Raw genomic sequence first — 12,968 nt, 5'->3', positions numbered from 1 at the left:
CACCTTTAGTTCTGCGGAGGCTGCAAGGGAGGGGAATGGATGCATATTGAAATCTGGGCCATTGAAAGTCTTTGTGGGATTGCAGGTCTCTACCTGGAGACTATAAAAGTCTGTGAAGTTCAATTTGCTCAACACAATGTTGTCCCCCCTCACAGGAGCATCTGGAGGACTTCCACTATTCACAGACACTCCCTGCTTGACCTTCCATCTTCATTGGCTCTCCTCCGTCTCAGAGGCAGATACTTTTGGTGAGTCTGCTTCTCTTTGTCCTGCTCCATCTTATGTTTATTGTCAGAAGCTGTTTCTAGCTACTATCCTCCACAGAGTTTTGAATGTTCTTGAGGTTATGGTATAGAGAGAACTTACTGTAAAAAAACTTGTAAAGGGAGCCTCATTTGAGGGCTTTTTCGGGAAAGAGGAGTAATCAGCAAACAAGGAGAGTAAAATCTTATGTTGTTTGCATCTTTCAAGTCTCCTCAAGTTAACCGTCTATTCACCTGGGTCTGAAAGAATATAAATGTCTGAATAGGGGGGGTCTATGTTGCATAGAATCTAATCCGAAAATTAGAAAATTCGCCCCCACCCCACTCACTTCATGAGAGAGATTTGCTATATATTTCTTTATTTTTATTTTTTACTTTGGTTTGGTCAATTTCAAACATTATTCCTTGGTTATAAGAATCATATTCTATCCCTCCCTCCCCTCCCCCTCCCCTTCCTGTAGCCGATGCACAATTCCACTGGCTATTGCATGTGTCCTTGATCAGAACCCATTTCCATGTTGTTGATGTTTGCATCAGGATGTTCATTTAGAGTCTACCTCCCCAACCATATCCCCATCGACCCATGTACTCAAGCAGTTGTTTTTCTTCTGAGTTTCTACTCCCACAGTTTTTCCTCTGAATGTGGATAACGTTCTTTCTCATACCTCCCTCAGGGTTATTCAGGATCACTGCATTGCCACTAATGGAGAAGTCCATTATGTTCAATTGTACCACAGTGTATCAGTCTCCATATAATGTTCCTCTGGTTCTGCTCCTCTCACTCTGCATCAATTCCTGGAGGTGCTATGGCTGGATCAAAGGGCAGTCTTTTAGCACATAGTTCCAAATTGCCCTCCAGAATGTTTGGATTATATATTTCTTTAAGTCCTAGCATGGTCCTATGTATGTGAGACTTGTTATCTAATGCATTGCTAAGCTCACACAAGAAACTGCTACAATAACTGTAAAAAAGTAGTCCAGATTTTAAAGTGTAAATCTAGTTATTTTCATGAAGATGTTCCCACTCTTTCTCCATTTCCTACATTTAATTTAATTGGAAAGTTAATTTGCGTGTGTGTGCGTGTGTGTGCGTGCGTGCGTGCGTGTGTGTGTGTGTGTTTTGTACCAGTTGGTATAGGCATTACAAATAAATTGAATGGGTTCTAGGAGGAGAGCTCCACTTGAGAAGGTCATCTGCTAATTTTTCCAACTGTTGGGACAATAGACTATTTGGTGATTCCAATCTCCAGGAGAAGTTAGTTCCTTAACAGGAAAAAAATTTGGGTTTTATTTTGCCTTTGTATTGGCTTCTCGCATTGTAACTGGCACATAAAGGACTTCAATAAAAATCTTACTATAGGGAATAAAATGGGACCCTGTTGCACTATTGAGTCATTTTCTATGACATAGAAAATATCCCATAGGCAGAGCTGAATTGTTTTGTTTGGCTTTGGACGTTAGAGTACGTTGACAAGTGAGAAAGGGATTTCCACTTGTCACTGTTTAGTTGTCCCAAACTTTGCAGATGCCCTTAACCAGGACTGATTTTCAACTATGAAATTCCAAAAAATTCCCTGAACTTTAAGGACTTCAAGAAATGACTCAACGCTTAGATTCTTTTCATCAGACCTAAAATCTCCTTAGAGATGGGAAGAAGCTGGCATTGAAAAGCTTGTTTCACGTTCTGGCAACACAGAAGGAAGGACAGTGGGATTTTTTGAAGGAAGAAGAGAAATTTTATACTGAAAGAAAGTAAATATTTCTGAGCCATGGAGGAATATAGTTATTAAGTTCTAATTAACATCATCAGTGTGAAAAGGGTTGGCAGGCTTCTTTTACTTCTCAAAAAAAAATAAACATCCATGTCAGCACTGGATCTTCCTCAAGGTGAAGAAAGCCACTTGACTGCCATAGAAATGTGGACACCAGAGGTCAGAATGATGATGTGTCTGCCCGCTGCTCCTCATTAAGCATTTCATGGGCTCATATGATTGGGAGTAGAGAGACTCTTAGAGGTCATCTAGCCCAACTCTCTCGTTTTACAGATGAGGAAATTAAACTCAGAGAGGTAAACTGCCTCAGGGCAGAAGTTCTGAAAATGTGGTCCAGGCCCTTTTGAACCTGAGTTCCAGAACTCCAGTACTACACTTGATCTTAGCCCAAAGGCCCAGAAGCGATCCAGAACTCCAGTAGAATATAAATTGCTTTAGACATGAATCACCCAAATTCCATCAATTTTAAGCAGCCCAAGTGAAGGTGGCTCCTGACCACTTTCATTGTCTTTTCTGAAATCCCATTTCACTTAGTGCTTCTCCCATTAAATTTGTCACTTAGCCATTAATAATGCAATATCTTATATCTGATTCATTTGTACAGAATGTTTTGTTTCCTCTAATGAGATTATAAACAGTCTCAGAGCAGGAACTATGTCTTAAATTATCGGGCTGCCATAAAGTAAGTACTATGGAGCAACTAGGTGACTTTGTGGCTAGAGAGTTAGCTATGGAGATGGGAGGTCCTGAGTTCAAAAGTTCAGAATTTCTAGCTATGTGACCCTGGGCAAGTCATTTAACCCTGGTTACCTAACCCATACCACTCTTTGGCCTTATAACTGATACTGTATTGATTCTAAGATAGAGGGTAAGAGTTTTAGAATAAAAAGATTGATAAATTGCTTAGTAAATAGTTGGATTGAATTAAATTGAGCAGGCATCTAGTGTAGTATGGTAAAAGTTGTACTGAATTATATTAACACTTATTCTAAGTCATGTATCCATCTGTGATTTGTGTTAGGAGATGTTAATCTAAACCTAATTTTTGCTAAATTGCTTTACGATTTTCCTTACATTTTTGTAGAATTTTGAGTCCTCACCCTTACTTAGACCATTAGAATCTTTAGCTTCCTTCAAGGTGAAAATGTGCCCCCCCCCCCCATCTATTTTTCATGATTTCCCCCAGCTCCTTGGATTATACGTTATGCACTTAAGTCCATTGATCAACCTTTCTTTTTCAGCCAGTACTTAATAATTTTGATGATTGCTGCTTTGTAGTATAGTTTGAGATCTAGTACTGGCTATTTCTCTAGGCTTCTTTGTCTTAGCTCTCTTTCATATATGCTATGATTTAATAACATTGGCCTTCTTGATGTTCCATTGGATATTCCATGTTTTGTCTTGTTTTTTCACTCACTGGCCTCCCCAACCCCTTGCCTTGAATATTCTCTCTTCACTTCTGCCTCCTAGATTTCCTGGGTTTTTCATGACTTGGCTCAAATCTCACTTTCTATAGGAAACATTTCCTCCCTCTGCTCCCTCTCCATAATACTTTCCTTCTTTGATTACCTTCCATTTACATAATATAAGTCTTGTATCTACTTGCTTATTGTCATTTCCTTGTTAGATGGGAGCTCCCTGAGGCATTCATTGGCTTTTTTTTTTAACCCTTTATGTCCCTAGCACTTGGTACAATGCATTGCACACCATAAGTGCTTAATAAATATTTTTTGACTCTTTCAAGGAGTTACACTCTATTGAGAGGACTGTATGTAGAGGGATTATTATAAATTAAGGCAAGAAAAATGCAAAGGAAATTGTTTTTGTAGGGGCAGTGAGGGAGTAATAGCTGGGGGAAATCATGAAAGATCTATATGAGGGGACACATTGTCACCTTGAAGGAAGCTAGAGATTCTAAAGCTCTAAGTGAGATGTAGAAGTAGTGCAGAAGTACAGTTATGGGGAATGACCTGGGCATGGTCATGGAGATGGGAGATGCTGTGTTGTATTTGAGAAATAATAGTAGTAGGTCACTTTAACTGGAAAGAAAGACAGGATGCAAATTGCATTTTTTATTTGCATTTCTCTAATTGGAAGGATTTTAGAATATATTTTCATGATTATTATACTTTATTTTTATTCATCTGAAAACTGTCTTCATCTCCCTTGACCATTTGTCAATTGGGAAATGGCTTGATTTCTTGTACATTTGACTTATATATTTGGGAAATTAGATCTCTGTCAGAGAATTTTGTTATAAAAACTTTTCCCCCAATTTGTTGCTTCCCTTCTAATTTCGGTTGCATTGGTTTTGTTTGTACAAAACCTTTTTAATTTTCGTATAATATAATTATTTTATATTTTGTACTGTTCTCTGTCTCTTGCTTGGTCTTAAATTCCTTCCTTTCCTATAGATCTGACAGGTATATAGTATTTATTCTATGTTCACCTAATTTATGATTTCACTTTTTATATTTAAGTCATTTTTCCATTTTGAATTTATCTTGGTGTAGGGTGTAAGATGTTGATCTAAACTTAGTTTTCCCCATACTGTTTTCCAATTTTCCCAGCATTTTTTGTCAAATAATGAGTTCTTGTCCCAAAAGCTGGGATCTCTGGGTTTATTGTACCCTGTCTTGCTGAGGTCATTTACCCCTAGTCTATTCCATTGATCCTCTCTTCTGTCTCTTAGACAATACCATACTGTTTTGATGACCACTGTGTGAGATTTAAAATGGTTGAGGTCTTAAACTGTAGTGATTAAAATAGTGGAAGATATAGATTGTGATAGATATAAGAGAGGGTGAGTAAATTTGACCGCAGAAATATGTTTCACTACAGTGTCTTGGGTTTTAAAATCAAATATAAGATGGTCGCCAGGGAAATATTCCCAATTATTCAAATACCCAAGTCAATTGGGTTTTATAGAGATTTTAATTAACAATACAATGAGTAATCAAAGAAAGAGAGAGTAAGAAAGGAATAAGTATGAAGGGCCTCAAGCCAATATGGCCTAGATCTGAGTCTTAAAAGAGAAATTAGTCAGTTTTTTAGCATTCACCACAAGGTCTGACTAAACAAGGATACTAGTGACACCAGGCCAGCTTCCTTCCTCAAAGAGTCTTCCAGCTAGAGATTGTTTCAAAGTACCTCTCTCAAGAGCCTCCAGAGCTCCTACCCCAGAGGGACAGAGCCCCTCAGAGGAGCTTCTCAAGGAGCTCTCCTCCAGAATGAGAGTCAGAAATCGAGATTCTTGAATGAGATCCAAGCTCTTATTTTTAAGGGCAAAATTTTCTCTGTCACCTCCCCTAAGTCCTTACATCTACCAATCACTGTAGATGTTTCTAAAGGACCGCCCATTTTGAATTCACAGCTGAGTAGTTTTAATCTCTTTAGTAAGTCAGGGAAAAAATGCTGCTGTGTTGACAAATTTCATTAGAAAAAACCTCTGAATAAGTTATCACCCTTTTAGGTTTAAGTAGTTTACAAGTTGCCTCACCTTTATAGGTACTTAGTATCCCATTGTATCAATTCTAAAACAGTCATGACTCAAAGAACTTCCTGTCCCTTCCATAAGCATGGATCAAAGTACTTTTCATTGTTCTCAAGGAGCTCTCTGTCCTAAAGCAGTCCTAAGTAGGGTGGAGTAGGGATATTCCCAAGGCAAGGAGCCCCCACACTCAAGTAGAGTTCTCACCATCTTCTAGGGAATTTTTTTTAAGTAGAAGATTCCCCAATGGGGAAACCCCTAACATTCATAAGTCTGAGAAATTTTGAGGTTTACAACTGCTTTATAGTATTTTTTTGAGATCTGGTATTACTAGGCCTCCATCCTTCACATTTTTTCCATTAGTTCTCTTGATATTCTTGATCTTTTCTTTTTCCAGATAAACTTCATTTATAGTTTTTCCTAATTCTATAAAAAATTTTCTTGGTAGTTTGATAGGTATGGCACTAAATAAGTAAATTAATTTGGGTAGGATTGTCATTTTTATTATAATAGCTCATCCTACCCATGAACAATTAACATTTTTCCACTTATTTAGATCTAGTTTTAATTGTGTGAAAAGTGTTGTGTAGTTGTGCTTATTTAGTTCCTGTGTTTGTCTGGAACATAGAATTCCTAAATATTTTACATTGTCTAAAGTGATTTTTAAATGGAGTTTCTCTTTAACTCTTGCTGCTGAGTTGTGTTGGAAATATATAGAAATGCTGATGATTTAAGGATCCAAACTGTAAAAGAATGTAACTGCCAAAATGAGTTTTTGTTTGTTTTATAAATCCTAGAGGCAGGGGCAGCTAAGTGGCTCAGTGGATAGAATGCCAAGCCTGGAGTCAGGAGGACCCAGGTTCAAATCTGGCCTTAGACACATCTCAGCTGTGTGACCCTAGGCAACCCCATTTGCCTAGCCCTTTCCACTCTTCTGTTTTGGAACCGGTAGTTGAATTGATTCTGAGACAGAATGTAAGAGTTTAAAAAATAATAGTAATAATTAAAATTAAAATAAATAAAAATTAAAACTAAATAAATTATTCCTAGAGACAATAGGGAATGACAGAAATTTTGAGATCTCCCAGATTTAAGATTTATTCTGAAGTAGAGAATTCATTAGCTTTCTCTCAAGAGGTTGTCTGGTGATTATAATGCTGAGTTAACTAGAGTCATACAGAGGAGGCTAGTAGATGCTGTTGACACCTGGCAAATTCGTGCAGCTTAGCTGAAAATCCTGTCCCAGCTGCTAGAAGCAAATGGCTTTCTGAAAAGTCACTCAGGACTGATAACTTTAGCGCAGAGGGACAGAACTCCATGTTTTTTGGGCTTAAGTGGATGTCAAAGAATCTGAAAGGTGCACACCTGTTAATGTTGGCATAGACCAGAGGGGAAGTTTGCCGTTAGCTTCAACTCCCTGGTATAATTCTTTCATCCTGTATGTGTCTGGAGATGCCACTGAGGAAAGCAGAAATCGCGTGATAGAAACAACATTCATTTCGATCAAGAATTTAGTTTTGATTCTTTGAGAGATCTTTTTCTGACTGAACAGATGCTTATTAAAGTACATTCCCCGAAAATAGGTAAGCCAAACCACCAAGCAGATACCTGAGACAAATATTTACCTTCAGAGATCAGGTCTTGGCTCTGGGAATTAAGAAAATCTCAGTGTTTTGTACTTCATCATCCTCTGTAGAGCCTGGGTAGACAAGGGAAATATGTTTAAGGTTCTAAAAATAGGGAAATCCAGAGAATAATTTTTGTGGTGATACTAAAGAAAGCAGGAGTGAGAGAATGGCTTATGCCTATTACATAGGGATCACGGACAGAGCTCCCACTGGCCAGCCTCCTCATTTAATAGATAAAGATATTATAGCCCAGAGAAGTTAAAACTGGCTTGCATGCAGTTACAGAGTAGCAGAGTCAGGATTTGAATCCAAGTCCTTTGTCTCCAAACTCTTTCTACTACACCATGTTGCCGCCTCCTCTAACTGCTACTTGGAGGGAGGAGCTGGGACTAGATGTACTAAAATGCAGAGATTGGGACAGATTGGGAGAAGTTGAGGTTTTTAGTTTCCTGAACTGGTTCTAGTGTCTTCTTCACTCCAGCATCAGCACAGTTTGGTGGGAGGGTCATATACAAATTCATGTGGAATCTTCTAGCATTTATATAGTACTTTAAGGTTTTACAAAGTGCTTTGCATTTATCTTTACCTAAAGGGAAAGGGCTCCTCCTATCTCCATTTGAGAGATAAGGAAGTCCAAGCAGAGAATGGCTAAGCCTGGAGTCAAGGGGCTAGGAAGTGTCCCGCAGGATTCAAACTTTCTGGCAAATACTCTGTGCCTTGTAGCTGCCCTTCTTGAACCCCTTTTCAACCCCTGTTTCTTCTTCCTTGCTTCATAGTCACCTGGTCCAGCCAGACCTGCTTTTAAGCTCCAGCTTTCCCTTCTTTGTCAATCCAAACAGGAATGAAAAGGGCAGTCCAGAAAACTTACCAGGATTTAAATTTACTTAGAGTTTTGGCCACTTCTTGATGAAAGTAATTTACACTAAGGTGTATAAGGATTCAGTGTTGGGTAGATTGGAGGTGAAGCAGGCAAAGGAGGACTGGGTCCCTATTGGATGGATTCTTGGAACTCTGAAATCTACAAACCTGGAAAATGACTAGACATAGTTGGTGATGGACTGAGAAGACTCAAGAGGTTGTTATCTTTAGTGACTAAAGGATGCTATTTGTTCCCTCTCAATAATATGTGAGTCTGCTGGCTTGTGGAAGAAAAGAATACATTTTGCTTTGGATTTGAATTGTCTGAGAGGACTTCCAGGTGTAAATGTCTAGCAGGCAGTTAAAAATGTGGGCCTGGAACTCAGGCGGGAAATCCGATTGGGCAATGAGGATTTGTCAGTCATCTCTGTAGAAAGCATCATTGAAGCCTTGGAAATGGAGATCCTCAAGATGTAAAGGGAGAAGTCATGCCCCTTCCCAACAACAGCAACATTAGACCATTGGTTAATAGTGAGAAATGCTGAACCAATGGGCTAGAACCAGAAGGAATCTTGGATGCCATCAGCTCTAACTCTCATTTTACACACGAGGAAATCAAAGTCTAGGGAAGTGAGGGAACTTGCCTGAGATTCCACAAGGAATCTCAGAGGTGAGATGCATTCGTGATCAGACCAAAGTAAACCAGCTACTATTCTAGTATTGTCTGATTCCAAATTCACATTCCTTAAAGTTAAAATCCTCCTGGATCTCATGGCGGAAAACAAATTACATGTGATGCTAAGTTTTGTAAAGTTGCATTATTCATTTCCTGGTCCAAACGGATTCTCTGAGCTTCTTCTGTCCTAAGCTTAGTGAGGCCAGGGACAGTTGGATCACTTGAATCCCATGGTTTTCAGGAAAGGGTAGAAGTTTCATAGTAGCAAGAAGAGGATAGATTCCCCCCTCAGCCATAGAAGTAACTGAAATAGTTAATTGTATAACCGTGAGGACCTGTGGAAAGTGGTTTATACTCATTGCGCTTCCTAATAATTCTGTGAGTTGAGAAAGTAATATAAGTATTTCGTGTCCCTATGCAAGGATATCCTATTGAAGCACAGCCCACCATGTGCTCTGGGCTAATTTGTTCCCCTCAGCCTGTACTCAAGAGTAGCAAGCCTGGGACTCTGAGAGCAGGGTCACTACCACAGTTACTACTCACATCTCCCTGATCAGAGTCCTTGTGTGTCTGTGGATGGAGATGAGGGAAAGGTGGGGATAGAATCCTATTTCTTGCCATTGTAGATGGAATCCTCTGTGGAATACTTCCCATTTACACAAAATAGGTCACTCTGTCACTATTAACTCTGTCTCTCTCTCTTTTTTTTTTTAACCTTTACCTTCCGTCTTAGAATCAGTACTGTGTATTGGCTCCAAGGCAGAAGAGTGGTAAGGTCTAGGCAATGGGGGTTAAGTGACTTGCCCAGAGTCACACAGCTAGGAAGTGTCTGAGGCCATATTTGAACTTAGGACCACCTGTCACTAGACCTGGCTCTCAATCCACTGAGCTACCCAGCTGCCCCCACTATTAATTCTTAAACTCAACACATTTACTTAATATGGCAGAAGCACATTCATCAGAAGGCAAAAGTAGGAGCAATAAAAAAAGAATTCATTCATAAACTTTAAGTCATACTCTGACCAATGTACACAGTGCTGGTGGGAAGAGTGTGCACACTTATGAAAACTTTTAGCAGGGTGGCAAATGAGGGGGGAACCCACATTCCTGTAGAGACCTATGTGCCCAGGGACACTGCCAGCTTTGGGCTTCTGGATATGATGTTCTCGATTCTTTCAGGGACAGTTTGTGCCCTGTGAAGCCACTTTTCTGGTAGCTGCTGTCCTTTAGGTCCTCATTGTTCATTTTCTGGGCAAAATCACTCACCTTTTGCTCTTGAACTATTGAAACAAGGGTAAGTTCTTTGAGCTTGTAGTCCCCCTTAACAGGGCAGCCTGCACAGATGCATCTCAAAAAAGCATTTCATCATTTCATTGACAGGAGAGAATTCCATCCTTCTCACATCTGCAAATAGTAGTGGTTGCTGCTTTGTTCCAAGACTCTTCTCATAGCAAAGCACAGCTCCTGGTAAAGTAGATGCAAAGCCTTGGACTGTCTCCCCAAGTCATAATTTCCTTTCAAACCTGAGAGAATAGGCACCCCTGAGAGGTATCATACCCCACTATCTCAGCACTTTTCAAGCAATGGTCCCACTAGCTCTTCACAGAGCAGCATATTTAGCTATCAACCAATAGGCTTCCAGTAGCTGCTCCAACCCTTCCCCAGCCAATCAGCAAAAGGATGCCTTATCTTCCAGTCACAACTGAAAGATCAGCTGGCTATGCTAGAAGCCTTTTCTGTCCTTTGTCTCCAGCTTCTTTGGATTCTTCCTGTAGTCATCTTACCTCCTCTTTCTTCTTCTACGCAACCCTATACCTTTTCTCAAAGCTTCTCCTCCTGTGGGCTTCTTGTCTCTTCTCTTCATGACTTCTGAGTACTCCCAAATAAATATTTGATTTTTAAAAAAAATTTATTTCATTAGATGATTTAAAATTTTTTTTCCATCATGTTCCTTCCCCTCCCCTCCTCCCACCCCCTTCCCATATCTGACGCACAATTCTACTAGGTTTAACACGCGACATGAATCAAGACCCATTTCCATATTATTGATATTTGCACTAGGGTGATCTTTTAGTCCGCTTTCCCAGTTATAGCCCCATCCCCATGTGATCAAGCAGTTGTTTTTCTTCTGCGTTTCTGCTCCCACAGTTCTTCCTCTGGATGTGGATAGTCTTCTTTCTCAGAAGTCCCTCAGAATTGTCCTGAATCACTGCATTGCTGCTAGTAGAGAAGTTCATTACATTCGATTGTTCCACGGTGTATCAGTCTCTGCTCTGCATCAATTCCTGGAGGTTGTTCCAGTCTCCATGGAATTCCTCCATTTTATTATTCCTTTGAGCACAACAGTATTCCATCACCAACAGATACCACAATTTGTTCTGCCATTCCCCAATTGGAGGGCATCCCCTCATTTTCCAATTTTTGGCCACCACAAACTAAATATTTGATTTATAATTTCATCAGTTAATAAATTGGCAATAGTCACATGTAAATAAATTGATTGACTACAATGTCTGTAGTCATCATTCCCTTAAGTCATTGCTCTACCTTCAAACAGAACCTCTTAGTATATTCACCTGAGTGACAGTTCTTATCCAGCCCTCAGAGTGCGTCTTCTCAGTATTTTGTCATAAAGGCTGTTTGGTCACAAGTGGATTTTTATCCACTTCTTGACATAAACGCTCTTTTTCTGCTTGTTTGTTTGTTTGTTTGTTTGTTTATTTTTTTTAGCAGCAACCAAACTGTTCATGTCCAAAAGGGATAATACCTTTAAAATCTGTCTACCTTCCTGTCTCTACCTTTGGATATCTGTCTAATTTCTGTTTGCTTGTCTCCTATCTGTCTATCCTTTCTGTCTATATCTATATCTGTATGTCTCTCCTATCTGACTATCATTTCTGTCAGTCTATTGTCTGTATGTCTTATCTTTTTTGTCTGTCAATGTCTATGTCTGCCTGTCTTTCTGGTCATTTCTTTCTGCCTATTTCTTTGTTTTTGGTTTGTCTCTACCTTTCTAGATCTCTCTACCTGTCATTATATTTCTATCTCTATCTGCCCATCTCTTTCACTCTGTATATCTATCTGCATCTATGTATCTGCCTGTCTGTCTATCTCTGTCTAGATGGGGAACCCAAGCCAAGGGAGATTAAATAGACTGTCCCATTGTCACACGTTACTTAACTTCTCTTGACAATATTCTTATCTGAATGAGGAAATTGGACTAGATAACCTTAATATTTCAGTGCTAATTCTTTGGTTCTGTGACCTTGGGTCTTTTTTGGTTTCATTCTCCTCATCATTTCCCACCTGACTTCATTCAAAATTTTTTATCGTGTGTGTCTCAAGCACACACACATCACATCACATCATTCTTATTATTCAACCCTCATCAGTACCCTCTGCTCCAGGGAGCCCTTTGAATGGAGGGTGGAGCAAATTGTTCCACCAAATACTCCCTTATAGAGGGTGCCCAGGCCATTCATCTCTCTGTTTCCCTTCCAACTTTAGATTAACTCCATTAATTTAGTCCTGAATTATAAGTATTCTTTACAAAATAAACTCTCTCCCAAAAAAAAAGACACAAAATAAACTTTTGATTCAGTAGAAAAATTAAACAGTGCTTCTGCTTCAAGTCTATATGTCTTTTTAAAAATCTGAATTATCATTGACTTCCATGTGTATTCATATTGGTTGGTCTCTCAATTCTTCTTATTCCTCTTCTTCCAATTTATTTCTGCTTACGTCTCAATTTACTTCTTGAGAATGAAATTCCTGGGCCAACATTTCTTAGAGTACAACATTAAAACATTGGATTCTATTTGTCCTTTCTCTGAATCCTTTTAAACCTGCTCACCCAAATATATAGTGTATTATAGATGCTATATTGGCTTTTTCTTTCCTTTTTCATGAACTCTAAGGTAGAACGGTCACTTTCCCCCAAAGTTCTGACGTTTCTTCCTCAGCAACTAGTTCCTCCTTTTCAGTGAGAACACAATCCAGAATAGCAGTTCCCCTTGCTGCTTCCTCTTAACTTTTAAAGAATGAAATTTCCATTTAGGCAAATTACAAATTTGTTTGATGCTTTTTTTGGGGGGAGAGGGGCAAAGGGACAGTTCCAGCAGATGTTCGAGTAGTAGTGGCATGAATTCCTCTTACCCTATAATATCATGCCTTTATGTCAGGCTTGTGATCTATACTAAAAATTCATTAATAGCAGTATTACCTCTTGTTTCTGCCTCCAGTGAGTCCCTGCACTGTTACTGTACACATACCTTCACTTTT

At 39.2% G+C, this 12,968-nt stretch overlaps 1 protein-coding gene across 6 annotated transcripts in view; it reads left to right on the top strand.

Annotated features, from left to right (window-relative positions):
* The window catches only part of RBM47 (RNA binding motif protein 47), a 162,485-nt gene that overhangs the window by 67,841 nt on the left and 81,676 nt on the right, over positions 1-12,968 (top strand). For all 6 annotated transcript variants that reach the window (XM_007496534.3, XM_007496536.3, XM_056802556.1 and 3 more), the window contains exon 2: positions 156-248. The gene's annotated coding sequence lies outside the window, so the exon portion shown is untranslated. The remainder of the gene's footprint in view (positions 1-155; positions 249-12,968) is intronic.

Source organism: Monodelphis domestica, chromosome 6, assembly GCF_027887165.1.
Source record: "Monodelphis domestica isolate mMonDom1 chromosome 6, mMonDom1.pri, whole genome shotgun sequence".
Lineage (NCBI taxonomy): Eukaryota > Metazoa > Chordata > Mammalia > Didelphimorphia > Didelphidae > Monodelphis > Monodelphis domestica.
Note: the sequence above shows the minus strand (reverse complement) of the source record. Positions and strands in the feature narration are given on the sequence as shown.